This window comes from Budorcas taxicolor, chromosome 3 (genome assembly GCF_023091745.1).
Source record: "Budorcas taxicolor isolate Tak-1 chromosome 3, Takin1.1, whole genome shotgun sequence".
Taxonomy (NCBI): Eukaryota; Metazoa; Chordata; class Mammalia; order Artiodactyla; family Bovidae; genus Budorcas; species Budorcas taxicolor.
The window spans coordinates 34,564,824-34,576,494 of NC_068912.1; positions in this window are offsets into that span (position 1 = coordinate 34,564,824).

An 11,671-nucleotide genomic window follows, 5' to 3' on the forward strand; every position below is an offset into this window, starting at 1 on the left:
GCATTTCTCATGATGTACTCTGCATATAAGTTAAATAAGCAGGGTGACAATATACAGCCTTGACATCCTCCTTTTCCTATTTGGAACCAGTCTGTTGTTCCATGTCCAGTTCTAACTGTTGCTTCCTGACCTCCATATAGGTTTCTCAAGAGGCAGGTCAGGTGGTCTGTTATTCCCATTTCTTTCAGAATTTTCCACAGTTTATTGTGATCCACACAATCAAAGGCTTTGGCATAGTCAATAAAACAGAAATGGATGTTTTTCTGGAACTCTCTTGCTTTTTCCATGATCCAGCAGATGTTGGCAATTTGATCTCTGGTTCCTCTGCCTTTTCTAAAACCGGCTTGAACATCTGGAAGTTCACAGTTCACGTATTGCTGAAGCCTGGCTTGGAGAATTTTAAGCATTACTTTACTAGCATGTGAGATGAGTGCAATTGTGCAGTAGTTTGAGCATTCTTTGGCATTGCCTTTCTTTGGGATTGGAATGACAACTGACCTTTTCTAGTCCTGTGGCCACTGCTGAGTTTTCCAAATTTGCTGGCATATTGAGTGCAGCACTTTCACAGCATCATCTTTCAGGATTTGAAATAGCTCCACTGGAATTCCATCACCTCCACTAGCTTTGTTCATAGTGATGCTTTCTAAGGCCCACTTGACTTCACATTCCAGGATGTCTGGCTCTAGGTGAGTGATCACACCATCATGACTATCTGGGTTGTGAATATCTTTTTTGTACAGTTCTTCTGTGTATTCTTGTCACCTCTTCTTAATATCTCCTGCTTCTGTTAGGTCCATACCATTTCTGTCCTTTATCGAGGACAGAAATTTCTTTGCATGAAATGTTCCCTTGGAATCTCTAATTTTCTTGAAGAGATCTCTAGTCTTTCCCATTCTGTTGTTTTCCTCTATTTCCTTGCATTGATTGCTGAGGAAGGCTTTCTTATCTCTTCTTGCCCCTCAGCAAAGTTGTGATCTGATCAGGCTGCCCCTTGGAGTCCAGCTGCAGAATGCACTGCAGAATGACCCCAACCTCCACCTGGATACCACCCAGGCTTGTCAGGGGGAGGTAGGCTGGGAATGTCAGAGCAAAAGCCAGTGGGTATAAACATGCTAATATTAGCAGGTTCTGAGCCTCACAGAGGGTGAGCCTTGTACAGGGTCACAAGGCTGGAGACGGGTGGGACCAAGTTTTAAATCAAGCTTCCTGGGTCCTAGACCAGTGGTTTTCACTGCCCCATAGGGCCTCTTGTCCAGAGAGATGACCTCTTGCCCCCTCTCCACTTCCCCATCCACATCCAGCTGCCACTCCCCTCCTTCCACCCTCAGCTTTGTGACTGCAAACAATCCTGCCCAGGGCACAGGGCTCTGGAACCTCTCCACTCGCAGGCTTTAGACTGGACCTGCCACTTGAAGGGGCGTGGGAGATTCCAGGACTCCTGGCCAGGCATGGAAGCCAGACCTTGAAGTAGGGCCAGGCACTGGGAGGTGGAGGGTGATCCAAAGAGACTTCCCTCTCTCATACCCCATCCAGAGTCCCAGGGCCAACTGTGTGAGCAGCGAGGGGCTGGGGCCAGTGGTATGAAGGCTGGCCTGGGGAGGAGGTCCAGCTCACCACTGTCTAGCTGTGTGACTTTGCTCAAATGCTTGTGCCAATTCCTTTCTGTAAAATGATGGGATAGAATAAGCTCAATAACTTCAAATTTTTATTTAACAGTAGAATCCCTTTTTCACTGAAATATAAAGTAGAAGCCCAGATGATAAGCAAGATAAAAGTAGTCCTGCTACTATTTACAATAGCTAGGACATGGAAGCAACCTAGATGACAGACGAACGGATAAAGAAGTTGTGGTACATATATAAAATGGAATATTACTCAGCCATAAAAAGGAACACATTTGAGTCAGTTCTAGTGAAGTAGATGAACCTAGAGCCTGTTATACAGAGTGAAGTAAGTCAGAAAGAGAAAAACAAATACCATATATTAACACATACATAAGGACTCTAGAAAGATGGTACTGGTGAACATTTTTCCAGAGCCAGGATAGAGACTCAGACATAGAGAACAGACTTCTGGACATAGTAAGAGAAGGGGGGTGCTGAAAAACGGAGAAAGCAGCATAGACATATATCACATATATCCATGTGTAAAATGGATAGCTAGCAGGGAACAGATGCATAGCACAGAGCTCAGCTTCACACTCTGTGATGACCTAGAGGGTGGAATGGCAGGGCTGGGAAGGAGGGTCACGAAGGAGGGGATATGTGCACCCTTATAGCTGATTCACATGGTTGTACAGCAACACAACACTGTAAAGCAATTATCCTCCAACTAAGAATAAATGTCAAAAATAGTAATCTGAAAAAAAATATGTGCTGTGGGGTTGAAGTAGGAGTCAGGGTCTTGCCCATCCCCACTGGGCCCCCTGCGGAGCTTGAGGGTCTGGAGGAATCCAGCTGAAAAGCACTGGGTCAGATGCTCGCTCTGTTCCAACAAGGCACTCTGCCCACATCAGTGTCACTCTCGGTGCCTCACGGCAGGAGACCCGTGTATCGCCTCTCCGGGCCTCTAGGCCCAAGGAACCTCCATGTGACCACGGGGTAATGCCAAGAATGAGAAATCAGCTTTCTTCTTTCTCCCTGGGGACAAGGAAAGGTGATGAGCTTTGGTGACAGCAAGAGGCATTCGGGTGAGCCTACACTCGTGGCCATGGTGGTGGATGGGAGGAGGAGAAGGAAGTGGGCAGGGGAACCCCCAGCTCAGGGAAGTGCCCTCTTCTCTGACAGAAGATGAACAAATCCAAGGAAGGCTCCAGAGAGAAAAGGTGGCTTAAGTGGCCTCTGCGGGGCTCCGCCTCTCCAGACTCCCTTTGACTCTGTGGTTTGGGAGGATCTAGGGGCTGCGTGGGCATCTTGCTCTTCACCTAATAGCCATGTGGTGCGGAGAATGCTCGGAAATTATACCATCTGTTAATTATCCCTTGAATTGGGGTTGGGTAATGAAACTCATTTCTGCTGAAGGCCCAAGCCAACACATGGAGAAACTGCAGCCCTCCATTCATCTCTCTCCCTTTGTACTAAAATAAGCTTGCTGGATGGGAGAGCATGGCAGCCTTGGCTGAGGAACTTGATTCTGGAGCCTAGAGCTGAGGCAACATGGGCTTAGGAAGCCCTCTTCGTTGCAAACGGCCTTGCTGCCCAAGGACAGACCGGTTGGGGATGTGAGGAACCCCTTCCTTCATTCTCCAGGCAAGTTTGGCAAATAGTCTCCCAACTCTGCTCCCAGGGACACAGGACAGAGCTGTCCCCCCAACCTGCTCTTATGCCCTCAGCAGCTTCCCCCTCCCCAAAGCAGGAAGGAAACTTCAGTGTCTTCTGTGCAGCCTTGTGGTTGTGCAATCCCATGGACTGCAGCCCACCAGGCGCTTCTGTCCATGGGATTCTCCAGGAAAGAATACTGGAGTGGGTTAGCCATTTCCTCTTCCAGGAGATCATCCTGACCCAGGGATCGAACTCATGTCTCCTGCATTGGCAAGCAAGTACTTTACCACTGAGCCACCTGGAAAACCTTGTCTAAGCATTACGGAGTCGCAAACTAGGGCTTGTCCTGGTGGTGTCCTCCTTGACCCCTAAGGGAAGGCCTGCCTATTTCATAGAACTTTCCAGCTTAAGGAACCTTTAGATCTCCCTCCCACATGGGAGAAATCCAAGGTGCAGCAAGATCTTGGAGTAGGTTCAAAGGGAAATTACTGCTCATCTAGGCCAGCCCTCAGGAGGGAAAGTGACCTGCAGGGAGAGCCTGGAAAATACACACGTGCATAGGACGTGGTTCTCAACTGAACAAGGTAGCATGGGTGAAGTGGTCCAGTAGCATGAGTGAAGTGGTCCAGGAGCAGACGAGACAGAAAAGGCTAAAGGAATTCAGAAGAGAGAGCAGGGAGGGTTGAAGAAATCTCAGACGGCCTCTTGGAGGAGGTGGGACTTGGTTGCCTCTTAAAGAATCAGTAATTGCATTCCTGGCCAGAGAAATTCATCAGCAACTTCCTTTAACCTACAGGTTAAGGGTCTTCTCTGAGGTGACCCAGCTAGACCTGGGCAGATCTGGGACTGGAACCCAGGCAATACGGCTCCAGATTAAGCAGTATAAGCTATGAATGAATGAAATGTGAGGGTCACCTTGGCTGAAGCCAAGACTGGGCTGGGTGTGGGAACTGCCTGCTGGTCTTGTGGTTAGGATTCTGTGCTTTCACTACTGGGCTGGGTTCAATGATCCCACCCGCTAGCCACACTGCATGGCCAAAAAATTTAATAAGATTGGGGTGGGTGTTGTGGCCCAGCATACTAGGGCAGACAGGGCCAGACTGGGAAGAACCTGGTGAACTCATGGGCTCAAATCTGGGCGCAATGGCCTGCTTGGGAGGAGGGGTGGGGAGGGAGGCTGCCAATGGCAGAGGTGGGTGGGCAGGACAGTTGCTCTGTCAGGAGAGAGGTGGGGAGAAGCCCTGGCTGTTGCTCTACAAAGTGCACAGAAATGGGGAGGGGAGAGCCTGGCCTCAGGGAGCTCCAGACACTGCTGCTCAGGGACCACGGGCCGGCAGCCTCCGGCGGGCTGGGATCTGCATGTTCTCCTGTCCACACTTGCCCGTGTGCCCAGCTGGCTGCCCTGCACTTTTCTTCAAAACTAGAGGATGTGTGCCTTGAGGGTGGGCTCTTTATTTTTTTTAAAGAGGAGAAGCAAAGAGTGGCTTTATTTCTTTGCCAGGCAAAGAGGGAACACAGTAGGCTAGCGCCTCAAGAACTGTGACCCCCCAGGGTGGGCTATTTCTGAGCATCCCCACTGCATGCCTGGCACTCAGGGGGCGCTCGGCTCAGGTTGTATGAAATCTTCCTGAGGTTGTTCCCCCTCCAAACCAGTCACCACTCAGTCGCCTAAGTAATCTTTTAAACTTTTTTAATTAATACAATTGTTTTTTTAGATTGAAAAACATCTCCCCCAATTTTTTGTCTTGGCAAATGTCTAGCATTCAGAAAAATGGCTGAAATGGTACAACATACCCCTAGACACTCTCCACTCAGTTTTAATAATCATCGACACTGTGCTTTCTCTCAGTGTTTGGAGAATGAAGTGAAAGTGAGACATCATGGACTCCCACCCTCCAGTGCCTGAGTCAGAGCCCTGTGGGACGGGGACTGCTGCCACGCCCAGGAACAGGATGATGCCTGTGTCATCTCGTGTCCAGTCCAATTCAGACTCCCTCACAGAACTTTGATGGCTGTGCTTTTAAACCAGAAGTTTACGCATCACGTCTGGCCACACCTTGCCTTAGTTTCCTTCCTTCTCTCTATCCGTCCTCGCTAGCTTCCTTCCTTCCTTCTTTTTTTGTGGTATTGACTGTTTGAAAAGTTCAGGCTAGTTTTCTTGTTGAGTGTGCCACTTTCTGGACTGTTCTGATGAAAGGACTCTTCGTGGTGTCCTTCTCAGAGTAATACTGCAAAGTCTGAATCTGAGCGTGTGGCTCCCTTCCTAAACACCTGGCACGACCTTTTGGTTGTGCCTTGAATAAAACCCAACTTCACAGGGGTCCACAAAGCTTGCGATGGAATGCCCCAGGCTCTTCCTATTTCTTCCCCTTCACTCTGTTTTGGGCACCCTGGCTTCCTTCTAGCTATTGAATATGGTGGTATTGAATGTCCCCTCCTTTATGGCACATATTGAAATTTGTAGTACAAGTACGTATTTATTTATTAATTTACTTGGTTAACGTCTGTCTTACCTACTAGCTGTGAGCTCCAGGAGCAAGGAGAACATGTTTGCCTTAAACACCTAGTTAGGATCTAGCATGTCTGCTGATATGTAGCAGGCATTCAGTAAATATTAGTCAAATGAGTGAATGGATGGGTGGATGGAGGAACTGGTGAATGGAACAGAGGGGTGACCAGGTGTCATTCCTGGAGCCATCATCTGGGAAGCCAGTTGAGTCTCTAGGTTTCCTTTTGCACAGCCCTGAACCCATTCATGTTAATCACAAAAATGTATTCCCAATGCTAGCTGCAGTGAGGAGCTGCAAGCCTGATGTCCCAGACAAGTTAGATAGATTTTCTTGGGGACTCAAAAGATGGCACTGGATGCCTTAACCCTTGATAGCTTCAGTCAACAGTGCTGGTGCTGTTTGCAGATTCCATACAGATGTATAGTCTATTTAAGATCCAGTTGAGATCACGTTTGGCTCCTGAGCACAGAAGGGAAGAGACGGAGCCTGGGGCTGAGCTGTGCCCAGCAAGTCCCAAAGCAACATTTGCAATAACTTAGTTATTAATAAATTGGAGTAGGCTGAAGAGAGAGCCCTCTCCAGCCCTAGCCATGCTCCAGGCACTGGGCTAAGTCTGAGAAGTACACAGATGGACAAAACTCCAGCTCTGGCCCCAAGGAGCAACCAGTCCAATGTAGACAGAGACAAGTGCCCTATTCATTAATATCTGTGTGAGGGTGCAAGAAGTTAGGGAAGGCTTTGTAGAGAAGGCAGCACTTGAACCACCTTGAAAGGGAAGGACAAGGAACAACAGACTGGTTCCAAATAGGAAAAGGAGGACGTCAAGGCTGTATATTGTCACCCTACTTATTTAACTTATAGGCAGAGCACATCATGAGATACGCTGGGCTGGAGGAAGCACAAGCTGGAATCAAGATTGCCAGGAGAAATATCAATAACCTCAGATATGCAGATGACACCACCCTTATGGCAGAAAGCGAAGAACTAAAGAGCCTCTTGATGAAAGTGAAAGAGGAGAGTGAAAAAGTTGGCTTAAAGCTCAACATTCAGAAAACTTAAGATCATGGCATCCAGTCCCATCACTTCATGGCAAAGAGATAGGGGGAAACAGTGGAAACAGTGTCAGACTTTATTTTTCTGGGCTCCAAAATCACTGCAGATGGTGATTGCAGCCATGAAATTAAAAGATGCTTACTCCTTGGAAGGAAAGTTATGACCAACCTAGATAGCATATTAAAAAGCAGAGACATTACTTTGCCAACAAAAGTCTGTGTATTCAAGGCTATGGTTTCTTCAGTGGTCATGTGTTGATGTGAGAGTTGGACTGTAAAGAAAGCTGAGTGCCGAAGAATTGATGCTTTTGAACTGTGGTGTTGGAGAAGACTCTTGAGAGTCCCTTGGACTGCAAGGAGATCCAACCAGTCCATCCTAAAGGAGATCAGTCCTGGGTGTTCCTTGAAAGGACTGATGTTGAAGCTGAAACTCCAGTACTATGGCCACCTGATGCGAAGAGCTGACTCATTGGAAAAGACCCTGATGCTGGGAAATATTGAAGACAGGAGGAGAAGGGGACGGCAGAGGATGAGATGGCTGGATGGCATCACCAACTCAATGGACATGAGTTTGGGTGGACTCCAGGAGTTGGTGATGAACAGGGAGGCCTGGCGTGCTGCGATTCATGAGGTCACAAAGAGTTGGACACGACTGAGCGATTGAACTGAACTGAACTGAAGGAGAAGGAAGAGTTCCAGGGACAGGCCAGAGGAAAGGCATGGGGCCGTGGGAACAGCAGGAGCAGATAAGGAGGGTGTAATGCATGTCAGTTCTGGGAGAGGTGAGAAGTTCCCTGGGGCTAGAGCAAGAGACAAGAAGAGCAGCTGCTGCTGCTGCTAAGTCGTTTCAGTCGTGTCCAACTCTGTGCGACCCCACAGACGGCAGCCCACCAGCCTCCTCCATCCATGGGATTTTCCAGGCAAGAGTACCGGAGTGGGCAGAGGAGCCTGCTATTCTGAACTGTGGCCACAGTTTGAGGAATCTGGATCTGGCTGAGAAGTCTGGACTTTATTTCATAGGTGGAGGGAGCCATCTGAAGTGTTTGGGCGGGGTTGGGGGTGGAGTGGGAGCAGGAGTGTCTGCACCATCTGTCACAGTGGGAAGGCTGTATCTGAAAGAGGGGCTGGGGTCAAGCAGACCGGCAGCAGGTGGCTTTAACAGTCCAGGAGGAGGGGAGTCTGCACTGCAGCTGAGGAGCAGGCTGCCAAGCAGCCAGATCTGGGTAATGAAGACAGTGGGACTGTGAGAAGTTGGCTGCTGGAGGAGAGGAGGGAGTGGTCCAGGGCGAGACTTCCAGGTATGTGTTTTGGGTGCCTGACTATCCAGAGGAGGGTGGAGGCAGAGGATCGGATAGAGGGTTAGACCTAACAGTTTGGATCGTGGTGGAGATGCTCACTGTGTACTAGGGGTAGGTGGGTCAGAGCCAGAGTTGTGTGCTGAGAGATCACAGATGTGGGATGTGCAGCAGGAGAGCACACGCAGAGAGAGCACGCAGCTGAGAGGCAAGAGCCCCACGGACCCAGCCTTTAGGGGCAGCCTTGTCTCCTTATCCAGACCACTTCTCTAGCCCCAACCCAACCCTCCTCACCCTCTGCTCCAACTATTCAGGCCTTCCTCCTACTCCCTTATGCTGTTCCCACTGTATGGAGCATTCCACCTTCCTTTTGAGGAGGTGGGTACTAGGAGGTTGATGAGGTCACAGATCCTACAAGTGTCCAGGGCTTATTTTTCTCTGAGGGAAAGGAGCCGACTGGGATCATAATTCGATAGCAAAGCCTGGATGGGAAGTGTGAGCAGGTTGGTGGTTGAGGGGAATGGGTGGGGAGGGGAGGCTCAGGAGAGGCAGGTTGAAGAGAGAGCTGGCTGTAGAAGAGGGGCTCAGGCATTCTGAACAGGGGCCAAATCCGGGGCATAAGTACACAAGCACTGGTTTTGGAGGAGTAGGAAAAAATTCTTTTTTTCCCTCTCTAAGACAAGATGGAAGGAAGAGAAGACATTCTAAATGGCAGCTCAATTCCTCCCTTTTTTAGGGTTAAAAAAAGAAAAGAAGTCTCCCAGAAGGGTCACACCACCTTATCAGTAATTTACACCTCATTGAAAATAATTTTCCAGACCATTTCTAACAGCAGGTTTGTGCAGGGGAGGGACGCCCTGGTTCTGCTGTGGAGGGGCCCTATCGCTCTCGAAAATGCAGGGCTCACCCGCCAACCAATGAGAACAGCGCAAATGAGGAACTTCCCCTCTAGAAGAAAATGGGGTTTTCTCAGAATCAGAGGTCGCTGGGACCCCCTACCTCTGCCCGCAGGTCCGGGGACTTAGAGATTGAGAACTGGCAAGGTTGGCTTTCCGTCTCCTTTCCGCAGATGGGGAGCCGCACTTGCTGGGGTTCTGCAACAGGAACCTGCCTGCCGCACCCCCGCCCTCGTGGGGGGGGGGGGGGTGAGCTCTTAAAAGGGCAACGTCAGAGGCGGCCGTCTCGGCACCACTAGGACGGCCCCCACTGGAGACACAGGGTAGCGGCCCCTTTTGTGCATATCTGGGAGGAGCTTTGGGGGAACCCCTTGCTGGGAGGTGACTGGGGGAGTGGGCAGGCCCCCTCATCCTGGCACAGGCTCTGACTTGCAGTACATTTCTCTGGGGCCTGTCCCAGCTCTGCCAGACTCACCCTGGGAGTGCAGCCAGGGCTGCCCCAGGCCCCCAGTGGGAGGTATGGGGAGGTGGCAGGGAGGGCCGTTCTCAAGACCCTGGGTAAACGGAACCGCTTCAGAAAAGGAAAAGCAGGACCCTTCACAAGGAAGATGTCAGTTCCCAGGAGCGGTTTCTTCACTGACCCTGTTTGGCCGATAAAGTGACCTTCCCAGCAGACTGAGTTCAGGGCAAGCAGCCTGGTCTGTTGGCCTCACAATTGCCTAACTCTTTAGATGAAAATTTCTCTCTGGAGGTTTGGCTTCTAGCTGTCTTTCTCTTGCTAGAGCGGCCTGGTGGCTCCTCTTTCCACTGAAGCACCCAACCTGCATCTTGGTCCCTGGGTGTGGGAACCAAGGGTTGATGAGAGACCCAGAGCTCTGACTCACTCCCCTATGCCTGTGGGGGTTTGCTGAGGTAACCTGGGTAGCTTAGGTTGGAGATGGGGCAGGTCAAGGTGCCAGGGATGAGGGCATCAGCCGTGGGTTGCAGAGGCAACAGTCAGGGTGGAGTCGAGGTTATCTGGGCCCACTCCCAGCCCTCAGCTTGCAGGCTGGCTGGCCTGTCCTAAACAAGACTTACATCAGCCCCATCCCACTGCTCCAGGGAGGGAAGGAGCTTGGTCTTCAGCTTGCTGGAAGAAGGTAAGCCACCCCTTTCCCAAGGACTGGGAGTTCCTTGAGAGCAAGGGCTGTGTCCCATTCTTTCTGTAACCCTTGCTCCTTACTGCACCTGGCACAGGGCAGTACATGGGTATGTGTGCCGATGTATGTCTCCTGCGTGTGCTCGACCCCTTGGGGAGGGACCTCAACCACGGGATCATCCTTTCCCTCACAATGACTACTTTTCTGTCCTGTGGCTTCAGGAAGAAGAGGGTTTACACTTTCAGCTAACAGAGCAGTTGGTCCACACAGCACCTGTTTTTCCAGGCCTCCACTCGCTAGGCAGGCTCCCAGGCCAGCCCACACACTGCTCAGCCACAGGGCAGGTAGGGAAGGCTGGGCAGGGGGTCTAGGCCCCACGGGCAACCAAGTCCAAAAAACTAGTCAGGTAAGGAAGTAGGTCGGCTAGGAGCCAGGGGGTGTGATGCAGGAGCTGGGCCTGGGCCCCCAGGGGCTCAGAGCCCCAGCTTCGGCCCTCCCAGAGTGCTTTCAGGGTCACAGAGAAAAGTGGTGCCTCCTGGTGGAAGGTTTCCGGCACCACCAGCCAGGAAGGTGGGAGTGGGGAGAAGAGGAGGAACCTACAGTGACCTCTCAGGCCAGGCGGGGGTGTTCAGGGCCACTGGAGCCTCTAACCCCAAAGTACAATGAGCTTTTCAAACAAGCAAGAGCGGTGTGTGGTGGTGACCAAAACCGGCCTTCTGCTCACTGTGTAAACTGCCTTTCTTCAAATCAAATAGTTGAGGCTACAGGAATGTGAATACCTCAAGCTTCCAAGTACATGGGACTAGCTTGCTCTTTTGTTCTCTTGCCCTGGCTCTGTCCAAGTGGGGGCACTGGTTAGAGTAGAGGCAGGCTGTGAGCCTGCCTATGGTAAGAGGGCCACTGCAGTCACCCTTTCAGGTGCCCCAGGCTTGATGGGGTTTCCCAGCAGCAGGATCCACAGGATCAGCCCAAGCCCCCAGTGGAAACGCAAGCACATGGCCTCTTTCCTGGGTGCTAAGCAAGCTCCAGCAGGCCCAGGGAAGTTGCTGCTTAGGGACTAGGGAAAATGAAATAAAGCTCCCATGTGGCAGGCCAGAGTCCTGTTCTCATCCTGCCGAAGAAACACAGCAAGCATCAAGCCCTGCTGAGGAGTCAGGACTCCTGGCTTCCAGGAGGCCGTGTTTTCTCGTCACCCCTCCCCACCTTGTACTGTCTTCCCTGTGATGGGAAAGATATAATCATGTCCCTGCCCTCCTGTCTGGGACTGCCACAGAGATAAAAGAGATCACCTACAGGAGGTATTTGAGGCTCCTAGGGGAGAAGCACTAAACTAACAGAGGTGTTATTAAAGTGAAGTGTTTGCAGATTGCAGATGAAAGGCAGCAGGTAAATTAAGAGCCTAAACAGCATCCTCCCCAAGGGAAAGGGGGAACTGGCCATTAGGCCAACGGTGGAAGCTCCAGAGAAAGGAAGACATCATTCCCACCAGCCCCATCCTGTGGGCGCTATCGATTCTCTA